The sequence below is a fragment of the Hyla sarda genome, chromosome 2, assembly GCF_029499605.1.
Source record: "Hyla sarda isolate aHylSar1 chromosome 2, aHylSar1.hap1, whole genome shotgun sequence".
Taxonomy (NCBI): Eukaryota; Metazoa; Chordata; class Amphibia; order Anura; family Hylidae; genus Hyla; species Hyla sarda.
Genome location: NC_079190.1, coordinates 242,331,116 through 242,338,874, shown reverse-complemented (window position 1 = coordinate 242,338,874; position 7,759 = coordinate 242,331,116). Strand labels below are relative to the sequence as shown.

The 7,759-nt window shown below is 41.4% G+C and overlaps 1 protein-coding gene across 1 annotated transcript in view; it reads right to left on the bottom strand.

The window, feature by feature from the left end:
- Nucleotides 1–1,136: 1,136 nt before the first annotated feature.
- The window catches only part of LOC130357822 (uncharacterized), a 174,781-nt gene continuing 168,158 nt past the window's right edge, over nt 1,137–7,759 (bottom strand). The window contains exon 5 of the transcript XR_008889286.1: nt 1,137–1,427. The gene's annotated coding sequence lies outside the window, so the exon portion shown is untranslated. The remainder of the gene's footprint in view (nt 1,428–7,759) is intronic.

Here is a 7,759-nt window from a genome sequence, read left to right as displayed (position 1 = left end):
TGCTTTAGCTAGAACTATAAAAACATAACTACAGAACTCTGCCACGCAAATATTTAATTAAGACCAGTGACAAAGGATATTTGTTCTACATTCCCGATAAACCTGGAGAGAAAACCTTTATAATTGCCAATAGGAATTAAGACACAAGTTTGTTTGAGACAAGAAAGATCTTGATAATGCTCAGATTTTTAAGTGGCCCATGAAAAGATCCAACAATGTTCAACGTAATAGAAGAAAATCTGTAATAAAGAAAACATTTCTTGACGAGTTCGATGGTAACGCTTAAGAGGAGAACATTGGTGCTCAAGCAAGATTCTTAATACCAACAGAGATGATGCCAGGTCTCTCTCTAGGTGGGGCACACGGAGGGATGGACAAAAGAATCGAGGCTGGAGAAAAACAAAGAAAAGGACATGACAGCTATCATAAATTATGATATGAAGAGCCAGAGATCGGGAAGTGCTGTATCTCAAGCTCTCCCATAGAGATGCATGGAGGGGGCATGTCGACCACCACTCTGTGCGGGGGTCGACACTGCTAAGTGCACAGAGTGCTGGTTGCTCCATGCATCAGGAGAGCTGGGGCGCCGGGCAGGAATTTGCAGGGGGTCCCAGCAGATGGTTCCCCGCGATCAAACATTTATCTCCTATCCTGTGGATAGGGCATAAGAAGTTAAATACCCCTTTAAACTACACAGGTTTTTTTTACAGTAATACTTGCATTGTGTACTTAAGTTGTCATGGTTTCATCTCTGCTAACAAGGGTATATAAGAGAACATTTTCTTGCTATATTAATGCTATACATTAGTTCTACATGAAAGATTATATTATATATGTCACTTTGGTTGAGCATCATACAATTGGCGACATCAATAAGAACCTCTTTAACACTGATAACACTGCAAAATGATCAGTTTCTCTGGTTTTACTATTGTAAGGTATCTGTTTGAGTAAAGTGAACAGTTCTGTTTTATTCTATAAACTATTGACTTTACTGCAAAAAAGAATTACATTGTTATTTAAAGTATTTATTTGTAGAAAATAAGTACCAGTCAAAATAGCAAAAAAAAAGCTACATTTCAAACCTCAAATAATGCAAAGAAAACCAATATTAACAAATATTCATTTTTCAAAAACAAAATACTAAAGTTCAAACACCAATGTTTGGTGGAATAACCATGACTTTCAATCAAAACTTTCATGTGTCTTGGTATCCTCTCCACCAGTCTTTCACATGACTTTATGCCACTCCAAGCACAAAAATTCAAGTAGCTTGGCTTTGTTGAATTGCTAGTGACCATCCAGCTTTCTCTTGATCAAATTCCAGAGGTTTTCAAGAAAGTTCAGTTCTGGAGATTAGGTCGGCCATGACAGGGTCTTGATCTGGTGGTCCTCCATCCACACCTGGGGCATGGAGCTTTGTCCTGCTGAAAAAAAAAACACAATTCTCAGACTTGGGGTACATTATCAGAGCAAATGGAAACAGGAGTTCTTCCAGAATATACTTTTTTTTGTTTGATTCATGCATTCTTTACAAAGACAAATGGCCCCAACTCCACCCTTGATAAGCATCTGCAGATCATCATGAATCCTTCACCAAATTTCACAGCGAGTGCAAGACACTGTGGCTTATAGGCCTCCCCAGGTCTCTGTCTAACCATTAGACCACTAGGTGTTGGGCAGAGCTGAAAATTTGACTTGTCAGGGAAGGTGACCTTATTCCATATATCTGCGGTGCATTCCTTATGGCCTTTTGCAAACTTCAGCATGTCTGTTCTCTGCTTTTTTAGCTTTGGCCTAAGCCCTGCCTCTAGGAGCCTGTTTTGAAATGTCTTCTCCATGCAATTCACCCCTGCTGCTGTTTGCAATTCTTTTTAGATCATTTGATGTCATCTTAAGGTTCATAAGTGACATTCAAATGATTTTCTGGTGATCTCAGGGGACAGTCATTTTCTAGTCTGTAGTTTTGTTGTCCCCAATTTCTGTTGCTTGATCTTGTTTTTATGATACACCATCTTTAAAATGTTCAGGATAAAATCAGCCTGATGCTCACTATATCCCTCTGCCAGTAAAGACAGAATTGAATGGGAGTTGTAGTTTAGGATCTGGGTGCCTCCATCTGTTGCTAAACTACAACTCCCATCATGGGTGTTGTAGTTTAGGATCTGGGTGCCTCCAGCTGTTGCTAAACTACAACTCCCATCATGGGGGTTGTAGTTTAGGAATAGAGTGCCTCCAGCTGTTTCCAAACCCCAACTTCCATGACGGGAGTTATATTTAGGATATGTGTACCTCCAGCTGTTGCTAAACTACAGCTTCCATCATGGGAGTTGTAGTTTAGGAACAGCGAGACTCCAGCTGTTGCTAAACTGGAGGCTCCCTGTTGCTAAATTACAACTAATTGGGGTTGTAGTTTAGCAACAGCTGAAGGCTCCCTGTTTAAAAATCCTGCTTTTCTTCTTATAACTTCAGATCCATGTATGCAGAGGACTATTTTGGATTTAGTTGATGAACAGCATTTTGTTTCTTTTTGTTTAATATAAATAAAATGGTTAACAAGGGCTTGTGAGGGAGTGTTTTTTGGCATAAAAGTTTTTTTTTAATTTACTTTAAAGGCTTAGTATTAGCCCCAATTACAGCTAGCACAAACCCCCAATTATAACCCCAGTACCCACCACCACAGGGGGGAAGAGCCGGTACCAATAGGCCATTAGCATAAAAAATGGAGCTCCTGAGCCTAGGTGGTTACAGGCTAGCATTATTTAGGCTGTGGAGGGCCAGTAACAATGGTCCTTGCCCACCCTGGTAACATCAGGCTGTTGCTGTTTGGTTCCCACTATTTTTATTCTCATCCAGATACCAACCACACACTACTATTTCATTATTTATGCAAAAACCATGTGGGGTTACCCGAGACCTGCTCCCCTTCTATGATGTACGCTCAGGAACTGAGTGCAGCTGATAGAATAGGCTAGTGCAGCAAGAATAGGCTAGTAGCCGCTGGGACCTGTGGCTAATGCTGGACATCATGATCATGGTGATGCCCTGCATTAACCATTTAGACGCCATCAAAAATAAAAAACAATCAGGGATCAGCTGAGAGGATGGTGGGAGGGCCCTTACCTGCCTTATCATTGTCCGATCGGTGCTCCAGTCAGCCATGGCAGGCTGTTGCAATGGAGCACCGATAACACTGATGAATGCTGTGCTATGGCATAGCATTCTTCAGGATATGCAAGCTAAGGATTCCATGTAATAGTCCTTTGTGGGGACTATAAAATTGTGTAAAAAAAAAAAAAGGTAAGAAATAAACATAAACATGTGTGGTATCACCGTGCCCGTAAATGTCCGAACTATAAAAATATAATGATAATTAAACTGCACGGTCAAATAACAAAGTGACCAATTGCACATTTTTGGTCAGTTTGTGAACCTTAAAAAATGTATTAAAAGAGATCACAAAGTCCCATCAAAACAAAAATGGTCCCGATAAAAACTACAGATCAGGGTGCAAAAAATTAATTATACGTTTTTGAATACCAAAGCCCTATGTCTAATATTTAAGATGGCGTCAGGGGCGGACTGACCGGCCAGTCCGATCGGACGTGGTCCAAGGCCCCGGCTGGGCAAAGGGCCCGTCGCTACTGAGGTTCCAGGACACTTGTCCCGGACTCCCAGGTAGACAGAACTGCCTTTTACTGTATGTGTGGTACACGCACATACAGCAGAAGGCGTCCAATCTGTGTGACCACATCTGCTGCCTACACAGAGAGGAGATGTGATCTCCGCCCCCTCGCTGCATGCAGTGCAGGTGCCTTTGACATAACTCATAAGCACCTGCACTGTAGAGGAAGGAAGGCCCCTGCTGTGCTCCGGAGGAGAAGATCACTGCATAGGACATCAGGTGAGCATAATTTTTTTTCTCAACCTAGGGAGGGGGAAAAACTCTGCTGCCTACACCTACTGTGGGGGGGGGGGGTCCTGCTGCCTTCACCTACTGTGGGGGAACGCTTCTGCCTACACCTACTGTGGGGGAACTCTACTGTCTACACCTACTGTGGGGGAACTCTACAGCCTACACCTACTGTGGGGAAACTCTGCGGCCTACACCTACTATGGAGGAACTTTGCTGCCTACACCGAATGGGGGAACTCTGCTACCCACACCTCATGGGGGAACTCTGCTGCCTACACCTACTGTGGGGAAACTCTGCTGCCTACACCTACTGTGGGGGAACTCTACTGCCTACATGGAGCAGGAATCCCTCAGCACTTCCAGACACATCAATGTATATAAAAACACAAACTTTATTTCATCTTCATTAAAAGCATCATGGTAACAAATCAAGTTAAAAACATGGACCGTCGCGTTTTGGCTGTGTAGACTTTTTCAAGGTCTGCTTAGTACAAATATCTTATGCTGAATAAATATACAAATGGATATAGAACTCCTCCCTCTTGTGCACATCACTTCCTCTATTGTTCCTGGGCCAACACTCCTACATTCAAACATGGTCAAAGTAACGAGCAGCATAGCTCCTAATTCACACCTAGTCAATATCACAAACGGATAAGGGACAAAAAAAATAAAATAAATAAATAAAAGGCAGTGTAGCTCCTAATTCACACCTGGTCAATATCACAAGCGGAGAAGGGGCAAAAAAAAAACAACAACCTCTCATACGTGCAATATAATATAAATGTACTTGAGATATAACAAGGCCACTTCGCAGATCATAATTAATAAAATAGCATGACATCAGACCTCTGGTTGAGACCTTATGGTGCCCGTGTGGCCATCTTCATGATCCAATATATTTCTCTGGTACGCAATTTGCGTGTTCTATCCCCACCTCGCAGCGGTTTGGTAACACGCTCTATTGGTATTACTTTCATATGAGTAATTTTACCTTCATGCATATCCCGAAAATGCTGCAATGCTCCTGACAATGCACATGTGTGAACAGTGCCCTCCACACGTGCACCTGTAATATGTTCAGAAATTCTCTGTTTCAATTTATGTACTGTTGAACCTATGTACTGCTTCTTACATTCCAAACAAGTTTTTGACAGCATCAAATTGATTCGAAAAAACTGTGGAAAAGACAACTGGATTATTTCTGATTGAATCACTTCTTCTATGTGTTTTGTTTCTACTGCTCCCCAGGTACAAGTACTCTGACCTGGGTTTGGTCCCAGCAATATTTTCTGCTCTGGAAATAATGTTGTGTTTGTATCCCCTATTCTCAAGCCTCTCTCTGATGACTTTGTACTCTTGATAGAGCTCCCCAGTAGAGCAAGCTCTCCGTGCTCTGATGTATTCTCCAACAGCAAGATTTTTGATGGTATTTGGTATATGGCTACTAGTGGCATGCAGAGAGTTACCAGAGATGGACTTTCTGTATATTTTGGTAGATACATCCTTCTGCATATTATTGGTGAAAAAATGTATATCCAGAAAAACCATCTCTGTACTGCTATAATTCAAAGTAAACCGGAGGTTATCATTATTGTTATTAAGGTACTGTTGGAAAAGAGACATGACCTGAGGTTCCACAGACCCCCACCACACCACAAGTATGCAATTTATATGACGACCATACCAGGTGATGTGGCGGAGGAAGGGATTATTGGATGTGTGGATGGATCTTTCCTCCCACCATGACATGTACAGGTTGGCCAAGGAGGGCAAGAATTTGGCCCCCATTGGACAACCACATGTCTGTAGGAGGAAAGATCCATGAAAAGAAAACCAGTGACATCTAATATGAACTGCTGTAAAACAGATGAGTAGTTACTATATCTCCTGAGATGATGTTCCAAAGCAAAAATCACTCTATCATGGGCTATCACACTGTAAAGCGAGGTGACGTCACAGGACACCCAGGCCATGTCAGGTTCCCACTCTAATTGGTCGAGAGCTGTTAGCAAATCTTTTGGTATCCCTGACATAGCCTGGAGTCCTGGTCATCAGGGGCTGAAAACGGCAGTCTAACATAGCTAGACGTTCACTCACAAACCCCATGCCCCAAACTATTGGGCATAGGGGAGGGGGAAAACCTCCCTTGTGCATTTTGGGTAGACAGTGAAAAATCAGATATACTGGCTTCGCCACAAACAAAAAATCCCACAGTTTCTCATCTAAGATGCCCAAACTCTCACCTTTCTTTAAGATATTAGATAATTTCTCTTGTACCAGAGATGTAGGATTATGATCTAGAACTCTGTACATGCTCAAATCATTAAGCATTTTCCAGACTTCCAATCTACGTAACTCCTTATCCAAGTTCAATACTGAGCCGCCCTTATAAGACATACACATTATGATATCATCAAATAGTTCCAATTCTTGGATGGCTTTGTGGTCTTGAGTAGTGATGTTGGAGCAAGAAGTGAATTTGCTCTAGTTGTAACAATTCGCTTTCAACCCTGTGTTGGAAAGCATCCATACACGGTGCCCTAGAATTGATTGGATAGAAAAATTCATTAGTGACTTTGATTCTATCTTTAGCTGAAGTAATATCCCCTGGGGTGTTATCTAGGTATTGTAAATCATGCATTTCCAAAACTGCTACTTGATCCTTGAGTGGAAAATGTAATGGTACCTCCACACTACCCAGATGGTTGAGATCGGATGGGTTATGAGACTGGATGTTTATGACTGTCTCTGAATTGAAAAAGCGATTAACATCCCACAGGGTCTGGTAGACATCAAAGATTGTGCTAAGTACAAAATTTAGACCTTTGCCAAGTACTATTATTTGATCACTGGAAATTATTTTTGCTGACATATTCAGGATGGTGAAATGGATACCTATTTGTGTTTTCTGTTCCGAGTGTGATATCCGTTGTAATTCCCGTTTCCTTCTTTGGAACCTCCTGCCTGCTCGTCTGGTTCTCTTCTTCTTTGTGCTGGAGTTTTTATCTTTGTCTTCTCCACAGATCTTTTTCTTTAGAGTTTGATGTTCCACCTGTCCACGGCCGCCCCCGGTTTTTGGCAGAGCACCCTTGGTAATGGTGGAAAAATTGGAACCCAAGTCGATATCTGAAAAATCTTGGGATTACTCACAAGATTTTCCCTCAGAGGATGAAAACGACACATGTAAATCACTGTGGTTGTGTCGTGGCTTTTTAAGTATAGACTTAGGATGTTGTCATAAGTTTTCCATGTATAAACTTTGTTATTAACATAGTCCTCATGATCTCAAACACATTTTCCTTGTTTCATGTGAGTTATATGCTCCTCCAGCTTCGTGAGGTTTTTTTTCATTTTACTATTCATAATGCTGAATTCCTCTGTAATATGATATTGGCGAAGGGATTCTTGTATACCCTCTATTTTTATCTGTATTTCGGAAATGATTTTATTTTCACGTTTGATAATGAGCTTAATGATCTTAGAGGAGCATTCAGACAGAATTTCTGTCCACTCCTGCAGGCATTCTTCATCATAGATCAATGATGGCATTTTGCGTATCCGCAGTCCCCTAGGGATCATTAATCTGTCTAGATAGTTCTGCATTGTTGTGGAATCCCACCAGACTCTTAGTTGCTCCGACATTAGGGACTCTAGTTCAGAGATAAGATCTTTTAAGTCCTCTCCTTGTACATTATCTTTAGAGGTTTCAACATAAATGAACAGATTTAAAGCATTGTTTGTTCTTTCCGAGGTGAGTAGAGGTTGAAAACAGGACAAATCAGAAGTTGTATCCATGTTTATATGAGCTGCGTGCTATAATATTTTTAGAATCTTGCAGTAT